This window comes from Anastrepha obliqua, chromosome 3 (genome assembly GCF_027943255.1).
Source record: "Anastrepha obliqua isolate idAnaObli1 chromosome 3, idAnaObli1_1.0, whole genome shotgun sequence".
Lineage (NCBI taxonomy): Eukaryota > Metazoa > Arthropoda > Insecta > Diptera > Tephritidae > Anastrepha > Anastrepha obliqua.
In genome coordinates, this window is record NC_072894.1 from 18,281,830 (window position 1) to 18,302,163 (window position 20,334).

Here is a 20,334-nt window from a genome sequence, read left to right on the forward strand (position 1 = left end):
TTATCTACGTACACCTTTTCTTGCAAAAAACCCCAAAGAAAGAAGTCCAGCGGTGTCAAATCACATGATCTTGGCGGCCAATTGACATCGCCGCGACGTGAGATTATTCGGCCATCAATTTTTTCGCGGAAAAGAGCCATTGTTTCGTTAGCTGTGTGGCAAGTGGCACCGTCCTGTTGAAGCCATATATCGTCCACATCCATATCTTCCGATTCGGGCCATAACAAGTTCGTTATCATCTCACGATAGCAAACACTTTTCATAGTAACTGCCTGACCGGCCTCGTTTTGGAAAAAATTCGGCCCAATGAAGCCGGCGGCCCATAAATCGCACCAAACAGTCACTCTTTGTGGGTGCGTTGATTTTTCGGCAATCACTCTTATATTATCATTCGCCTAAATGCGACAATTCTGCTTACCGACGAATCCACTGAGGTGAAAATGTGTCTCATCACTGAAGATGATTTTCTTCACGAAGTGCGCGGTATGCATTTTGATTTGAACGCCTGATTTCATAATAAGCCTGAATAACTTTAAGGCGTTGCTCGATTGTGTATCTTTCCATAATTTGAATTGAGTTAGTCTGGAATTAAAAAATGTCGAATGGAATGCAGAAAAAAGAGTGACGTTTAGGTGTGGTTTACATTCAATAACGGCCCTCAAAATTTAACCACCCTTTATAAGGCCTCTTCTTTTTGCCAGCCGTTAGCAAGTAGCGAATAGATGAAGCAACTGGTATAAATGAACTGGTGTGTTGGCAACGCGGGAATAGAGTTGCCTTGAATTACATGTGCTTGTACGTCAGTGAGTTATATTAGCCTAATGAGCTATAGCCATACTCGCTAGCAGCGAATCTTGCTCGATAACTCTGTTGTGGCTCTCGCATGCAATTTTTTCGTTAAATTAATCGAGCATAAAGATACCGAGCGGGAGAATGATGAATAGAAGAGGCCTATACTTTTTTTTCGTTCCCTTGTTCACTCCGCTTAGGAGCATTGGGCCTCGACAAGACTCTTCTACCGTACACGGTTCTGTGCTGTTGTTTTTGCACCGTCCCATAAGATGTCAGCATCTGCTAGTTCGCGCAGCATCGATCTTTTTGGTCGACCGCGACCTCTGCTCCCTTGCGGTTTCCAGTCCACTGCCATTCTTGTGATCCTATCTGGTGGTTTTTTCAATTTGTGACCTATCCATCGCCACTTTTTGCGTTTGATTTGCCTAAGGATGGGTTCCTCGTCCGTTAATCTCCACAGTGCGTCGTTACTGATGGCCCATACTTAAATACATACATAAATTCTGTAACAAATTTTACAATGCATTACCTCGGAGTAATACTGGTCAGTAAATTGCTGTGGAAGCACAATGTCGAGGAAGGGGTGAAAAGGGCCAGTAATGCGCATGTACGCATGTAAAAGAATGCCTCACTGATGCATTGGTGCTACATGGCAGTAGTTAGACCGATATTGCTGTATGGGGCCCTAGTATGGTGGACTGCGACAAGAAAACTGACATACTCAAAGCCACGGGAAAGGGTTCAGCGACTCACTGCTCTGTGCATCACAGGTGTGATGAAAACCACTCCAACGGCGGCGCTGGGAATAATACTTAGGCGGAAAATCTGGTAGCGAAATCCACGAGGAGGTTAGTGGCTGTTCGAGTATTCACCTGTAGAACCTTCGGACACAGCTCAATAGGAAAGTGGAGCTCAGGTTGCACAGACTACATGACTCTGTACTTTAATTGGGAGAGAAGGCTTCGTACTACAAAGACATGAAGCCTGGCCATAGCACTTTTCACATCTATACAGACGGCTGTAAAATTTCAGATGGAGTGGGAGCGGGCATTTACTGCCAAACAATGTTCAACTGAGCAGGGAGGCCATAGAAAGGCTAGCCGCAAGGATAAGGCTGCATATCTATTGGATACCTGGTCACAAAAGCTATATGGGAAACGAAATAGTAGATGAGATAGCAAAAAGTGCTTCCATTTGAACAAGAGAACGACATACTAAAACCGCTAAACACAATATATACAACGAAATGGATGACTACATGAAAAAACTAGGGGAAGCTATGTGGACTAATCTGGTCACATGCAAAACAGTAAAAGTCATGTGTAGAACTAACGACAAGAAACTGACTCAATTCGTACTTACGCTCTCGCGAAAGGACTGCAGAACTATCATAGGCATGCTAACAGGTCACAGTCTATTGGTTGAGCAAGAGTGAAAGATAGGGATTTCTAACACGGACAAATACAGGAAATGCAGAGAGGATGTTGAGAAAACTTTAGAACACCTTCTGTGCGTCTGTCCGGCATTATTAAAAACGCGTTTAAAATGCCTGGGAGCCCCGTTGTTTAAGGGTCTGGAGGACGTCTCAAAAGCAGATCTCCCAGCGCTGCTTAGATTCGCCAAAAGCGCTGACATCCTACATGATGTCGACTTTCAGTATTCCTAGAGGTCGGTCTCCATCTGATATCGCTAGGGACCAAACGATCTATGCGTGGCTTATTGCCAATCAGGCTAACCCAACCTAACCTTTACAATGCATACGGCGAGAACAAATGCGCAGAAGAAAGTTCCGTTATTTTTGCTTTTGTTCGTAGGCATTTTCGTAGCAAATTTCGCTTGTTAACAATGGAGTGGGGAGCTAAAGGAAATTACAGCAGAGTAATAAAAGTCCAAGAGAGATTTACGAATTGCTGAAAAAACTTAATATTTCGACAATGTCTACTTACCGCACGATCAATCGTTTTTCCCAAACGTCTGAAGTGACTGGCAGACAAAGAAGTGGCCGTCCTCGCGTTGTTCGAACCACTGCAAACATAAAAGCCATTCGAGAAAGAATTCGCAGAAATCCCCTTAGAAAGCGGAAAATCATGTCCGGGGAAATGAATGTATCGACGGAAATTAATGTATCAAGACCAATTACAGATGGTTTCCAATGAAAGCCTTCCGTCGCTCAGCTGCTTATCTTTTGACAACGCGCTTGAAGAAAATTAGTCACGACAGATGCAAGCAGATTCTTCGGTGGCTCACGGTCAACAGCCATGAAAATAGTCTTTTTACAGATGAGAAAATTTTCACTGTTGCAGAAGTTTTTAATAAGCCAAACGACAAAATCTATGCTAAAACTTCTAAAGTCGGAACAAATGTTATTCCAAGGGTTCAGATTGGCCACCATCCAGCCTCCGTAATGGTTTGGCGGAGAGTGCCTTGCAAAAAAAGGGTTACGACCGAGGCAAAAGTATATCAGGAGAATGTCTTAGAAGGCATGAGCAAGCAGTTGAGCAGTGACGGGAGCACTTAATCATCCAATTTTGCTTATGAATAACTTTTTTACAAAATAAAATATTATTTGCATACTGCCGTTGTTTGGTTCATAAGTTCCAAATATGACTGACGCACGTAGCCATTTGCAAAAATTGTATATCTTCAGATAGAGTGACTAATTTTGCGCCACCATATATACATAAATATATATAGTTATGTGTGTATATATCACCTTCAACAAAAACTACGTAACCCAATTTCTGCACAAAGCTAAAAAAAGCCCGTGAGGGCGCCTATGAGAGTGCGAATGCTCTTTTTGTTTAACGTGAGCGCCATGTTAGCTCTTTTAGCATTAAAACTTAAGAACTTTTTGGAGTGTCTAAGACCCTCTACGTTGTTCCAATGCTGATTTATTAGAGTTTTGGCCCAGTATTTTACTTTTTGTTTTAGGCTGTTTTTGTTGAATCCGAACATGGGACTAGGTCCGATGAAGTTAGCATCTGCCCCTTTTTTGGCTTGAAAGTCTGCCTTTTCGTTGCCGTCATATCCCTCATGTCCTGGTACCCAAATTAATGAGACATTGTTTTTGGATGCCAGGTCATTGAGTGCCTTGTGGCATTCTAAGAGAGTTTTTGAGTTGTAGGTATAGCTATCTAAAGCTTTTACAACTGATTGGCTGTCCGAGAGTATTCTAATCTTTATTCTTTTGTGGTTTTTACGTTGCATGATGTTTGCTGCTTCCATTATTGCGTATAATTCCGCTGGGAAGATGGTGGTGTCCCTGGTAAGAGTGAATGATTTGTGGATTCTGGGCCCCACTACTCCTGCTCCTACACCATAAGGTGTTTTTGATCCATCAGTGTACCATTTTTGTGTGTGGAAGGGCCTAAAAATTATATTTATTTGTTATAATTTCAACGTGACGACGTTGGGTACTTTTTGCGATACAAAAAAACAACTATGGAACATTCATTACAAAGAAAAGATATACAAGACCGCTGGCAAGGAAAAAAATCTGAAAAATCCACGTCATTCCAGTTCATTATACTAAAATTGACTAGGTTACAAAAGTCTGTACTCAACATTTTTCTAAAAATACAGCTTAGAAGTTAGAAATTTCATTATTTTAAATTTTTTTTTAATTTGCACAAAGCTTGACACTTGAATGAACTATATTTGCATAATAAATTATTAAAATTTAATTTTATTAAAATTTAAATTTAATTTTATTAAATTTTAATAAGAAACAAATGAATTGTCAAAACTTATCAATAAGTGCCTGTGCTTTAGTTTTTCAACGAAATGTAAGCAGGATGCGCCAACTCTTCGAAAATACCCAAGAAAGTAGAATCGGCACACACCGTCTTTTCGTCGATTTTAAAGCTGCATTCGACAGTACGAAAAGGAGGTGTTCGGCGAGTTTTGTTAAAATCGGCTAAAATTGGTTGGGCTGTTAATTCTTGGCATCTAAAGAATTCACAAGCAATAATTTCTCTGCATGTATCAATTTTTACAAATTACAATCAATTAAATTACGTGCGTTTTATGCTAACTGACTATAAAGTTACATGCGCCTTTAAGTGGTTCACTCCTATTAATACCTTTGAATAAATTACAGCCCTTGCATCACAAATCTGCAAAACACGCAATTGAATGCTAAGTTGATGATATCGATTAAATGGCATTATTGAACACTCAGTGAAATGGTTGCGCATTATTTCCACTGCTGAATTATGTACCACTTTTGTTTGCTAATCAATGCAACAATTCCAGGTGACTGCGACACGATCTACTCAACAGCTTACTCGTCCATGGGTCCATCGTTGCACGCGCAGCCGTTGCAACAATTGCCGCATGATGATGAACGACTGTGGCGGACACCAAAACTCGTCAACGCGTGTCATTACCGTCTGCCTATTATTTACATTTTTGATTTGAGAGTTGAAAGCGAACAGGTTGACGGCCATAACAAGAAATGTGAGTTGCTGTGGAAAAAACAATACGCGAATTATTTTTAAATCATGGAGAGCTGACTGAGGTTTGAATTGTTTAATAGTGCATAATGAAAATGGTTTGATGTAGGGGAAGTAAATGTGTAGGTACTTATATGACAGCAGAGGAGAATAATTCTTGTGTAATAAAGTGGTGTGTTTATATTGAAAGATGAATGAGAAATCCAAAATATCAAAACTTAGAGCTTGAGATATTTGGTGTTCGGCCGAGCTTTTCCTCTTATTTGTGTCGTGCGTCTTGTTGTTGTTCCACAAATCATCACTCCACAATGACAGTTTTAAGCCGATTCCGAACGGCAGATGGTTTTTTATGATTAGCTTTTTCATGGCAGAAATACATTCGGACTACTATTAGAAAACACTCTTTCTATCCTTTGGGTGTTTCATGCACCGAGTTTCAAACCTGCACACGAACCTTGGCAATTCCTTGTTTGTTATTAGCTAAAGAATGTTGAATGATTATCTCCATCTATAATTCCTGCCTTTCCTTTTGGATCTTAAATACACAGAGCATCCAGGTTTCCGGGTCTAGTGCTGAGGCTTTTATAAAACCCAATCGGGGCTTAATCAAACCCAATCGAATATTAGACATAATCAAACCCTTTAATTTGTGCTGGTTGTCATTTCTTAGACATTACATCAGGCTTCGCTTACCTCTGCTACCTTGAAGATCGATTAGACACGAATTGAGTGCAATCACAGGTACCTGAATTCATCATTAACGACCAAATCATACAGTGACAGGATGTTAGTGATCAGTACATTGCCGCATTTTCGATGTTCCTTTTCATCCCATATACAGTGGAAGTAATTAGAGGCTACCTTCAATGTTTTACCTTCATTCGTCTCATGCAGAGGGCCTGATCGCAGATTCCTATCGCAGTCAAATGTGCAGTCTCGGTATGGAAGTCAGCCAAACAGGGGTTGCGACGGTACCAATTAAAATGTTTCCGTCATTTTTATGCTTCCTCTAAACAAAAATTGGTAGACATTTTATTTGAGACTCCATTTGATCCATACTAGGAATATACTTAGTTGGTCCACCTAAAACGATTTTTGTTAAATGGGCGCGCTAGGGGAGACTATGGGTGAAATTATCCGAAAAATCGCAAGTTTGGCCCGATTTTATTCATACTTATCTACCCAAAAGGAAATGCTTTCGGTAAAAGAAGAAAAAGCTCGGTGGCGCAAAGGTTGAGATATACCGTATACTTGTATTTAGTTAGTTTTTGCAAAAAATAAACTATAGGTTGCGCTTTGGTCGAGATATTGCGAAGAACCGTGGGCCGTTTTAGTTTTTACTCGGAATATGTTCTTTCGAATTTGTTACGTTTTTATCCAATTAAAGCGTCTCACACTAATTTCCTTGAGGGCGATCACTGGTTTGTTAAATAAAAGTCACAAACCCATTACTATTCGTTTGCTCTCTTACACACTTAACTTGAGACTGAATACCCTATGCGCGTGCACCTCTATTTATAAACATGGCAATTTCTATTATTGACAACTCGTATCTTCTGGCGAGTTCTGCCTTGCCAATGCGAGATTATCTTTTCTTTTGGTTTCTCATTCGCTCGCTATTCTTACCGGTCGGTTAAGTCTTATCGTCTCGATTTGACACCAAATTCTTCGATCTAAATGGAGCTAATTTCTCCCGGTGAACGAACCACTTCGACTTTCCCCTGGCCAACAGCCTCCTTCCAAATAACTTTGTCTGCGGTTGGTTGCAATTGCTTTTCTGACCAATAGGTTCCTTAGTGGCATATTCTGTAGAGATATTCTTATAGGGAGTTTTGGTTATGCGGACGGTGATTTCTTTCCAGCTTTACCGGTTGGAGCTGGCAAATCATCCTCAGTTATTACTTCGGCATGCGCGAGCAATTCGGCGCGCTGAGGTATTGAAATTTCATCGTCAGATACCTTCTTTTGATTTCGGGTATTTTAGGCGAAAGCAACACATCTTCCGAAATGAATTCAGTGTTTAAAATACATAGTTGCATTACAGGTACCCGCACAAACTCAGTTAGTGAATCGTCAGATTCCATTTTGCCCTTATTTGTCATTACAGTCTGGACTCTTGCTTCAAAGTCATCGTATATAACATCATTTTCCCCACCCCCTCCGACAGATGGCAAACTTACGGCATTTTCACCGCCTAAAAAAGCTAAACTTTCCACTGATGCAGTCTCATTCATAGTACATCTTCCGGAGTCTCGGAGTGTCCACCCGTTGGTTCAAAAGGAAACGAGGACCTTTTCTCATGGATTCCTGTTTCAGAGGCAAGAGCCACTTCCGTGACAATTTGCTCTTCTTTCTGCATGGTGAACAATTCAATATATTCTTCGGGCGGTGGATGGTCTTTCTCAACCAATTATGCTGTATATACAATATTATCGTATTCTGGTATTTCTTCCACTTTCTCCTCTAATTCTACAATGTTTTCTTCATATATTGTAACATCCCCATCGTCATCTGGGTTGTCAATAATAACGCATTGAGCTGCTTCTTCTAAGATTTCCTTAATAACATTTGATTGACCTTCAGCAGTGTCCAGTTTCTTTTTAATCTGCCTGATGGACTTCGTCCTCTTCAGTTTTCCCCTGCTCAAGATGGTTTTTCTGTGATGTACCGATATAAATTTATAGAAGTCATAGTCATTGCATAGTTAGAAGTACGTTTCCTGCTGCTTAGTGGCGTGTACATCTTTTGACTGCAACAAGGTAATGATTCGAGTCGATGAGGGGTCCTCGGATCGTAAGTACATCAAAATTGCTAGAAGCGTGTCTTTCATCTATCGTAACATGCTTGATCCGGGTTCGCGTTTTTCGATCAGGAGATAGCCAGGTGGAGGTCGCTTGGTGTATCTTTTTATGCTGCAATCTGGTGCTGCCGACTACCATGTTTCGAAACCCGACGAAGTCGATCATCCTCTGTCTGTTACTCGATGACTCGTTGTGCAGGCTGAATTTAGCGACTGTGGACCAAAAACTCCCTCCTTGCCCACCCTGGCATTGAAGTCACCGAACACGATTTTTAGGTCGCGGTGGGGCCAGCGCTCATAGGTACGTTCCAGGCGCTCATAGAAGGAATCTTTAGTCGCATCGTACTCTCTCCCCATTGGGGCGTGGGCGGAAATGAGCAAGATATTGAAAAATTTCGCTTTGATGCGCCTTATTGCGAGACTATTAATCCAACACTGAATTTGGCAGATGTAGTAGACGTTGCAAGGTCCAATGCTCTTCTTGCCTTGCCCCGTCCATTGCACCTATTGAATGGCAGTGAGGTCAGCCTTTGCTCTCACGAGGATATAAACCAGCCCAGCAAATCATAGATTACATTTCGTTTGTAAGGATTGTCATCAGAATAAGCAGCTCTCTTCTTTCTACCAGGTGGGTGCGAAACCCAGCGCACAACCAGATATCCTGGGATGCTTCGCCCAATTTTGATAGATCTAGCCCTTCTCGGGTGTTCCAGGCAAAATTGGAAGACTCGCTAAGCTATATAAGGTGGCTATAGAAAAGATTGGTAAGGTATGTACATATATCTAGGCTCAAAATTCTAAGCTGTAGACTTTGAAACCATCACGTCTCAGCCTAGAGCTCGTGCATGGGATTCCAGCAAGCCGGGCGATGAAGCATCCTCTTGCGGATGTTTAAACTTTGCAACCCGAATCTTGTGACGAGCAATTGGGAGATGGGAGAAATTGATGAGCCAGAAGGTGCTTTTAGGCAGATGATGGTGATAATCAGCACTGAATCTTTGGTGTCACTGGAAAAGGCAGGATGGGTAGTAAATTACGGCTTCACTAAGGTCCACCTGCGTGTATATCGCAAAGATGTGCCGTCTGTAGATTCGAATACCTCCAAGGAGACATCAGCGGATCCCATGCTGGAGGATTACCACTGCTCTGATTCGGAGAGGCTGACAGGAGTCAAAAGTCTCTATGAATAGTCCGACGAACTAGACTCCGATGAGGACGAGGGCGATATTACGATGATGGAGATGGAGACTTCAAAGCCTGATAGGCATTAAATGTTTGCAGTACTTAAGGGGCATGGATGCTTTAAGGCTTATCTGCATAGATTTTAGCACGAAGATGACCCGTACTGCACCTTTTGCGACAGTCTAGTTGAAAATGCAGAACATCTTTTCTTTGTCTGGCCTCGTTTTGAGCTAGAAAGAGTAGATTTGAGTGATAGGATTGGGAAGCCAATAATGGTTAGTAACCTAGTAGATATCATGCTTGACTCAGAAGAACATTGGGCCGCTGTTAGTAACATGGCAGGAATAGTAATTACCAAGTTGCGTCGCACTGAAAAGCAGCGGAGATTTTCAGGTAGAGGCAATAGGCCACTCCCATTCCAGTGAAGTATTACCTAACGGTCGTCCCGCGGGAGGGAAACGGAGCTTTGGTGGGTTTTTACTGGGTGAGTCGAAAGACAAGTCTCACACTTTTCGGCTTTCAATGCTTTTTGCCACCTCCATTAAAAAAAAATCTAAATCGGCCTCTGCTGCGTTATCAAAGTGGGAAGTATTTGTTTGGATGCTCCCTCTAAACTTCCAAGAAACTTTAATACCTTGAGAATTTCGTTTTCACTAAGAACCGATTTGAGAACAGAAGCTCTGAAGACGTACCCCGGAGTGAACAGCATCCGTAGTCAAAGTGATAGCCCACATTTTAATCATGGGAAAAGCGCCCAGTTGAGCTAAAGAGAAAGTGTAATGAGTTTGCCCGCAAGGGCTTATAAAAAGGATGACGAGGGGTTTTTATTGATTTTTTTTATTAATTTGGCTCAAAATAAATTAAATTAAATACTCTAATTAATGTTTATCAATTTAATCAAATTTAAAATAAAAAAATCAGAATTTATGATCAGAGAAGAGCAATTATAAATTCTTATTCTGGTCGTAAGTTTGGATCGAAACTCTATTCGAATCCCTACACCAATGAAAACACTCTTGGCAAGCAGAACCACAGGCACATCAAAAAACTCATTTAAGCACACAGACACACACAACCTCGATTGTCCTCTGGTTTTCCGCTAATAGCATTGAATTCACCCTTAGAGTGGCATTTATTAATCACATAACTTGAATTCAAACCCATTGAGGGAAAATTATTTCATCTGTAAACACTTTAGCCGAGGCATTAAGCATAAAATGGACGAGTGCTTACAGTATATGGGAATATTGCACGCGTGCGATTACACGCATTAGTAGTTAAGTGAAATATGCTGAGAGTAAACTAATTACCGCTTGATTTAGCAAATATAATATGCGCTAATTGAATTTATTGCTTTGGCTTGTATTTTAATTAAGCAACGCCTTCCAACTTTATGGACAATGTTTGACATTAACTACACAGATCAATTACGCCAGATAAGAGGAAAGAGGTGGAGCTCCATGCAAACTAGTTTTTTTTTATTGGGTATGGGAATCACTTTCCGCCCTCATAAAAGAGGTGTCGCTGCTGGTACTATTTTGTGTTCGCTCTAGTAATAAAATGGTGATTTGAAGGTGTAAATGTGAGGTCTTGACCGCAGTAGTTGACATTTGTTTGAAGCGTAGAGATACTTTTATATCTGACGTCAAAAATTACTACGTTCGACCCGAAAAAACAGCATTTGCGAGAAGTTATGCTTCATTAATACCTTTAACAGAAAAGTGCAGCTGAACGTCTTGCATATTGATCAAGGTCTACGGTAATCACGCACCATCAAACACAATTCGCAGAGAGTGTTTTCGACGCTTCCAAAGGGGCAACTTCGACGTGAGTGTTAAAGATCGCGAAAGGGTACCGAAAAAACTCGCAGATACTCGAATACAAAAATTATTGAAAGAAGACGCATGTCGAACCCTTGATGATATGTCTAAATGAATGTTGACAGATCAACCGTCGGTTAACGTTTGCACGCGCTGGGAACGGTCCAGAAAGCAGGTAACGGGGTGCTTGGATCATTTGAAGGAGGGGGATATCGAGAGATGTTTGGTGACGTACAAGATATTTCTTGAACGGTAGGAAAGAAAAGGTTTTCTGCATCGCATCGTCACTGGCGATGAAAAATGGATTTATTATGATAACCCTAAGCGTTGGAGCCTTTCCAGGTGCATGCCCTCAAATCGTAATCCTTATTTCGTTTGCATTGGCCGTCATCAATATAGGGAGGTCTCATCCGAGGCCTTTTTAATCTTTTCATTGGGGGAGATTTTTAAGGTGCCACTGCCCGGCTGGTTGATGTCCTCGTGAGAGTAAAGGCTGACATCACTGTCATTCAAGAGATGCAATGGACGGGACAAGGCACGAAAAGCGTAGGACCTTGTGACATCTACTACAGCTGCCATGTAAAGGAGCGCAAATTTGGTGTCGGATTTGTTGTGGGAGAGAGACTTCGTTGCCAAGTACTGTCGTTCACTCCGGTGGACGAGCGTCTCGCAACAATCCGCATCAAAACCCGTTTTTCTTACATGTTGCTAATTTGCGCTCACGGCCTGATGGAAGAGAAGGACGATGCGACCAAAGATTCCTTCTATGAGTGCTTGGAACATTCCTATGAGCGTTACCCCCTGCACTGCGAAACATCCGGTAACGGACAGAGGCTGATCGACTTCGCCAGGGCTCGAAACATGGTAGTCTGCAACACCAGATTGCAGCATAAGAACATTCACCAAGCCACCTGGCAATCTCCTGATCGAAAAACACGAAAAAAGATCGATCATGTTGTGATAGATGGAAGACACGCTTCTCGTGTATGAGATGTACGTACGATCCGAGGACCCAATATCGACTCGGATCACTACCTTGTTGCAGCCAAACAGCGCACACGCCTCTGTGCAGCAAAAAACGTACATCTACCTCCGCAAAGATTGTTCGACATCGAAAAGCTGCAATCACAACAGACAGCCAGAAGATTCCCCACTCGACTCTCTCAGAGAGTATTGCCCAAGAAACCGGTATGCACGAACAATGGAGCCCCATTTCTCGTTCTCTAGGTACTACCGCCGAAGAAGATATTGGATTCCGGCGAGCCCGAAAAAACAGTTGGTACGACGAGGAATGTCATGCTGCCGCAGAAAGAAAGGATGCCGCCTATAGAGCCACGCTGCGATCGGGCGCAACGCGTGCCATGTCGGATTGCTACAGAGTGCTAAAAAAGCAAGAGAGACGCACGTGAGTGCGAGGAGATTGAGATGCTGGCCAATAGGAACAACGTCCGAAAACTCTACCAGAAAGTTAGGCGGCTTACAGAAGGTTTTAAGACCGGGGCGTTTTCCTCTAAGAACAAAGACGGCGAATTGGTGACTGACATCCAGAGCAATCTTAAATTATGAAGGGAAAACTTCTCTAAACTGTTACACATTGATAGCCGGGCATGTCACAGAGAATGTGAAGATCCCGATACCCCAATCGTTGACGACGGAGTTGACGTTCCGCTACCCGATCATGACGAGGTGAGAATAGCGATAACGCGGTTAAAGAACAACAAAGTCGCGGGCGCGGACGGACTGCCGGCTGAGCTATTCGAACGTGGTGGCGAGGAGCTGGTAAGGTGCAGCTTCAGCTCCTATGCAAAATATGGTCGGATGAAAGCATGCCTGCCGATTGGAATTTAAGTGTGCTCTTCCCAATCCATAAGAAGGGCGATCCTACAATTTGTGCCAATTACCGCGGGATTAGTCTTCTTAATATCGCCTATAAGGTTCTTGCGAGAGTATTGTGTGAAAGGCGGAAGCCCATCACCAACCCACTGATCGGGTGTTATCAGTAACCTGACGTTGGAGAGCATCGTACGAGCCGCAGAACTTAATCGCTGAGGCACAATTTTTTATAAGAGCGTGCAATTGTTGGCGTATGCCGATGATATTGACATCATCGGCCTTAACAACCGCTCTGTTAGTTCTGCCTTCTCAAAACTGGATAAAAAGGCAAAGCGAATGGGTCTGGTGGTTAACGAGGACAAAACGAAGTATCATACCTCCCGTTATCAAACAAAGAGTCGGCGCACTCGCGTATCGGCACCCACGTCACTGTTGGCAGTTATGATTTCGAGGTTGTAAAAGACTTCGTATACTTAGGAACTAGCATTAACACCAATAACAATGTCAGCCTTGAAATCCAACGCAGAATCTCTCTTGCCAACAAGTGCTACTTTGGACTAAGTAGGCAACTGAGCAGTAAAGTCCTCTCTCAACGAACAAAACTAACACTCTATAAGACTCTCATCATGACCGTCCTAAGGTATGGCGCAGAAGTTTGGATGATGACAATTAAAAAGACAAAAGGCGTTGGAGCCTGACAGGTTAACCAAGTCCTTCGACAGCGCAAAAAAATACGCATACTTCAAAGGTTATGTTGTGCATCTGATGGGATAAGAAAAGTGTCATCTATTATGAACTCCTTAAACCATCTGCAACCATCACTGGCGATCGTTACCGACTGCAGCTAATGCATTTGAATCGAGCTCTCAAAAGCAAAGCGGCCGGAATGGGACGGTAAACATGACAAACTAATTTTGCTGCATGACAACGCCAGGCTTCAGAAATATTTGGACCCACTGAGTTGGGAAATCTTGCCCCACCCGCCGTATTCCCCAGACATTGCACCTTCGGACTACCATCTGTGCCGATCAATGCGGTCAGCCCTTATTGGAGAGCATCGCAAACTGGGTCAATAAGTGGATCAAATCAAAAGCACTCGAAGTATTTGTCAGAGGAATCTATATGCTGCCTGAAAGATGGAGTAAATTTGTGGCTTCCAATGCCACATACTTCACATAAGCTTGAGTGGAGGTGTATATTCCGAACATCTGGAGATCTCGTTCAGTTGTCGGCTCCCCAACTACTTTAGTATCTTTCAGGCTGAGCTATTGACTTAGTGTGATGCAATACCTGGAGATGAGCATTTCTACAGTCCCATTCCGGCCGCTTTGCTTTTGAGAGCTCGATTCAAACGCATTAGCTGCAGTCGACAACCACCAGGGTAGCCACGAAATACCGCACATCTCTTAACGAGGTGGTTGAGTCATTTCGCCTAAAGGTAATATGTGTACCTAGCCATTTTGGCATTGAGGGTAACTGCAGAGTCGATGAACCAGCGAGACATGGTACCAAATTGATCTATAAGTTCATGGGCAATGTCATACGCATACCTTTGCAAATAAGTAGGTTACTTATCTTTGAGGAAGTCGTAAGAGCAGCCCGAATGATAGTGTAATGAAACCACCTGCAGAATCGCCCGACAATTGTGTTCGATTCTCAATGCTTTATCAAACGGATTTCAGCTACATTTGTGCACTGCCTAATTGGTAGGAACGCTCATGGAATGTGTGGAAGTTGAGGAAGAGGAAGAGACTGTCTCGCACTTCCTGTGCCATTGTACTGCTCTATCAAGACGTAGATTTATCTGGAAGATCTCAGTGCTGTGAAAATCAGTAATCTTTTAAAAATTTTGAAAAATACTCGTACACACTGGTTTTATAAGATAGGTCAGATGAGATAGGTCAGATAAGCCTGAGTGTTTCCCGCGGGCAACCGCTTCAATCTAACCTAACTTAACCAAGCAGTAGTTGTTACACCTAACCACCCCAGCCATTTCTTTCGCTTGAAATTAGAAACAGACAAGTTCGCACATAGCAAATACCAAGGCACTGAGTATATTTTCGAATTGTGTGCTCTCGAATTAACGGCACAAATAAGAAATGATGTCGAGCGGAGCGTTGAATCTTGATATCCCGCCGAATCTCAATATTAAAATCGTAGCTATAGTAGGAACGATGCTGTCTGTAAACGGAAGACATCAGACCAACTGGTGAAGCGATCAGTCACCATCAGAGAGTGGGAACATGTCGATGTGAAAATTTTTGAAGTGCTGGAGTGAAAAAATTTTACGGAGCAGCGAAGAAGGTTCTAGAAATCTAAGCTCCGATACACCAAGTACGGACTTTATAGTGTTAACAGTCAAATTTATATCTCTTAAGAGGTGAATTACTATGCGAAGCCGCATTTTGTGTTTCTCTAATGAGCTTGGAGCGACCGAGATATCATCCAAGTAAATGAAAATATTTTCAAACCCGCGAAAAATTTCGCTAATAACTCTTTTGAAGACCTGAGCTGCATAGTGCAACCAAAATCTTAGGTGTGTAAATTCGTACAATCCGAATGGCGTCGCAAGGCAGCCTTTGGATGACTCTGATTTTGCTGAATCTGAGTCGATTTTGGAGAACATTGTGATTTACCGATCCTTGATACTCACAACGCAGAATATCTAGTAGATCTCTCGGAGTCGTCAGTCTTGCGCACCACATGCTTTGTGATAGCTCAGTCGCTACTGAGTACCCAAAAGTACAAAGTTGCATCAACAATTCGATCTCTGTGCTAGCTCGCGTTAGTTTTCTGGCTCATATTGATTATTTATACCAATGCTTTTTTCTCAATCTCTATTACTCTTGTTTTTGCATATGGTTCTCGTCCTTCCTATTGCCTGTGAGGACAAATAGTTGTTATTCAGCAACAGAAATCCATCAATACAGCAACAACATTAACATTGTTATTCAGCAAGAGAAATCCATCAATACAGCAACAACATTAATCGCATCATATCTTTTTGCCCTACACACAAAATGTCTTTTTTAATCACACCGAGCCTCTAGCAGCGCCTAAGCAATGTTCAAATGGCATCAGTCATTCGTTTGAAACTAAAAAAGTCTATTGCAATATTGTCGCTACGCGTCATCTATCAATGTTTGGTAGTCAATGTTGCAGAAAAAGAAATGATTTTGGAAAGAATGGTAATGGGTTGAAAAATGTACGTAAAAGTACTCAAGTGCAAAATATATATTTTTGGTGTATGTGTGGAAGTATTAATTACGAGTGCAATGGGGTGTGGGTACATTTGAGTTTGCATTCGTTCAGCCGGAGCAACGTGAGCAGCCCAACTATGTGCGAGCTGCGCTAATGCATGTACGACTATGTATGTATATGGAGCTATAGGTTACGCCAGAAAGAGTTAGAGCTCTAGTTGGGCCACTCCCACGCTTCGATATAAGAATCACCAAGCGAGGCAGCAGAAGGCTTAACTGTAAGCTGGCAACTGTGTCGGAACAAGCGGCACGCTCTATAATATGAAGTTTAAGTCCTCGAGAATAGTATTTTTTCTAGGGAATTGGAATAGAGCATTTTACAAACAGAAGCTCTGGGGATCAACAAAGTTTTCAGGATAATTAAAAACCATCCGCAACAAATATCGGAAGTATGCATTTTTCAAGATAGTTAAGCAGTCATTTTAGCCTTAAAGTCACCCACTACTAATTCAAAAATCGTCGGACAATGCAAAGAAAGAATTCATGTTTTAGCACGCACGACAGACATCGGTTTCATCTGGGCGCCTGGCCAAAGACACAAAGAAGGAAATGAGAAAGCTGATGAACTGGTAGGACAGCCCTATAATGAATCATAGGCAGTCGTCCCCAAGGCAGGCGCAAAAAGGAAATCTTCTCGCTATTTCAGAAGCAGGCTGCCGACAGATGGACTAATATGGATACCTGCAAAATAACTAAACAAAAGCAGTCCAAATTCAACATAACCAGAACTGACGAGATGCTAAGAAAGCCACGAGCAGACATTTTTTAGAATTACGTCAACAATATTATTATTATTATTAGAAGGCCATTGCGCACTGCGACCAGAGCTGATCTATTGTGAAAGGCCTATTTTGTAACCCTAGAGTTTTAGGCTTTTTAAAAATTTTAGCACAATTTTGGGTTTGTTGTTCCAAAGATTGCATGGAGATACTACGATACCACCAAGGTGATGAAGTCTCTGTCTGCCCAACGCAGGACATTCACAAAGCACATGTTCTGAGCTTTCTATGTCCATTTCGCGGCAAAGCGGCAGACATTGGTCTCAGGCAGACCAATCTTATTTAGATGATACCTCAGGTTGCAGTGACCTGTAAGATATCCTGTTAAAAGACGCAGATCTACTCTGTTTAGGGAGAGAAGTTTGTCAGATATTCCTTTGTTGGGACTTAGGAATAGTTTGGCTTGACGCTGACCGGCACAGTTTAGCCAGTGTGCGGCAAGTTTTCTTGCTTCCCATTTCCTAAGGAATTCATTAATGTGGCCTTTTGTGAGTCCACAGAAAGGCTCAGGACCAGTAAGTTGCATATTTGCTCCTTGTTTTGCAAGGTCATCAGCCATTTCATTTCCCTCATGTCCTTCATGTCTCGGAATCCAGCCTAGTGTTACTATGTTGAGGTTTCCTCACGTGTTGAGAAGGTTTAGGCAATCATTTACCAATTTAGAGGTGATAGTTGTTGATAGAAGGGCTTTTAGAGCCGCTTGGCTATCTGAAAGTATATAGATGTGAGTACCTCTCATTTTCCTGCTAAGGCATTCTCTCACACATATTTCAATGGCATGTATTTCTGCCTGGAATATTGTTGGGTAGAGTCCCATCGGAATCGATTTTTTGAATTCAGGCCCAGTGATTCCTGCCCCTGTTCTACCATTTTCCAATTTGGACCCATCAGTAAACCATAGCTGGGAGCCAGGTTTGAAAGTGATAGAGTTAGTTCTCCAGTCAGTTCGTTCATTAATTATAACTTGGAAGTTGCTGAAGAGTATTGGTTTGGGTGATAGTATATCATCCCTATGAAGAATGGGACTATGTAGGAAGTCTTCCAAGATCTTTAAATGTCCTTTCATATCCCCACTTCTAAGTTCAGATATACCTTTTAATCTTAAGGCACTCGAGCGAGCTTCCCTTTCAATTAGAATTGGAAGCGGTGGTATGTTCAGGAGCACACCCAATGCATCCGTGGGACATGTTTTCATAACCCCTGTAATACCAACACATATCAGGCGATGCAGTTTGTTTAATTCGTTTGCTGCCTTTCTTTGCTTGACCTTGGGCAACCATCCTAAGGATGCATAAGTGACTATGGGTTTCACAACTGTGGTGAATGTCCAGAAGGTCATTCTAGGGTTTAATCCCCAAGTCTTACCAAAAAGCCTTGTACAGGCAAAGAATGCCCTTGTGGCTTTTGAAGTAACTCTCTCAATATGGGAATTCCACGTAAGCGTTTTGTCACGACTGACGCCAAGATAGTTCGCTTCTGTCGAGAGTTGAAGTGTAGTAAACGGTAAAAGTGTTGTTTTGGATGGGTTAATGGAGAGCCCTTTTTCCGTGTACCATTCGTTTATTATTGTAAGGGCTTGCTGCATGCGATCCGAAATGGTTTCCTCCTGCCAGCCTAATACATAAACTACTAGGTCATCAGCGTAACCCTGAGTGTGAAATCCTAGGCTATTCAGTTTGTGGGGAAGTTCATCTATGACTAGAGTCCACAAAAGAGGAGAAAGTACGCCACCTTGAGGGCAACCTCTTATGGCTTTAATAGATTTGATTGTTCCTCCTAGTTCGGTGCTGATCGTCCTAGATTTCAGCATGAATATTATCTATCTAGTGATGGGTTCAAGTACCTCCTTTAGATATAGGGCATTATAGATTGCCTCATAGGAGGTGTTATCAAAAGCTCCTGGTATGTCAATAAATGCACATAGAGCTATCTGTTTGGACTCAATAGCTTTTTCAATAACTGTTACCAGGCTGTGTATTGCAGTCTCAGTGGATTTTCCCTGTTTATAGGCAACAACAACCGGCCACTGGCCTTTGGGAGATCACCGCACGAAGATTTGGTGGTCGTTGAATCATAGATGTCGAAGCTGTAATCCAGAGCAATCTAAGTAAACTGTATTTCACTCCCTGTATGAATGCCCAAGTCTGTGTGCTCTACGACATAGGATGCTGAGGGAATTCTCGATGGTTTTAAAAGAAATTGCAAAAAACAAAATAGACGACAAAGGCAAATTCATAGTCAAATCTAGATGGTTCGACTAATAAGAAGTAGTGGTTCTATAAGTTGTGTATCGAAATGCCATCTTTTGTGATATTTGGGTCTGGGCTGTATCGAAATTGAAGCTTGACTAGGTCGAGCCAAGGAGCACCAAGAGATTCGGTGGCTCCTGAAACACTCAGGCTAAAAAGCCCATTATATTTAGAGCTCTGGAAAGAGAGTAGATAATCAAGGAGGGAAGGAGAAAAGTATCAGAGAAAGAGATAGGAAAGAATAGAGACAGAGGCAAATGTAGCTAGTTCTGTGAGAACTTTCCAGATTCTTTCCCAAATCTGTAAGTATCTTCCAGTTTTAGAGAATGAATATTACTCACTCTCATGACATCGGAACGTAAAATTCATAGCCTTGCTCTAGCAAAGGCAGCGCACTCACAGAGAAAGAGTTCAGTGCTATCCGCCTTCTACAAGCCAGAGGAGGATTCCAATGGTGGGTCCTCAATGATTCCAATGGTGGTTATATGCTGACCCCATGGGTTGTGTCCGACAATCAAGCGAACGTCTTTCCCTCCAAGTTTTAGTAGAAAGTTTGACAGTTTTCTGTTCGAAATTGTCACAAAACACTTTGCAGTTCTGCAACGTTCTAGACGGGGCCATCACCCTTTATATAAATTTCATACATAACCACTGATCCAGTTAATGAATACTACGGAACTGATTCCGATTATTGGCTCCGGTGGCTAATTCATCGGCAATTTCGTTTCCTTGAACACCGGAGTATCCCGGAACCCATATAAGTACAAACCTGTTTTGTCTTGCGACAGAATTAAGCTTCATCTTACATTCTTGTACAATCCTTGAGGTTTGCTTTGCGTTCTCCAAGGTCTTCAGTGCAGCCTGACTGTCACTGAAAACTCCAATCTGTTTCACTCTCCTCTCGATTATTCAATCGGCTACTTTCAGGATGGCAAAAACTTCTCTTTGGAAAACAGTTACCTTTTCCCCCATAGCATACTGATACTTGTTACTATCGTTTAAGTATCATCCGGCTCCAGACCCTATTTGATTCTTGGACACATCGCTAAAGAAAACATCCGTGCATTCAGGGAGGTACGCATTCTGGATTGTTCCGGCTGTATCACCCAGACAGCACCTCCAACATCACAACCAGTACTTTGTACTTATGTTTAGACAGGGCTTG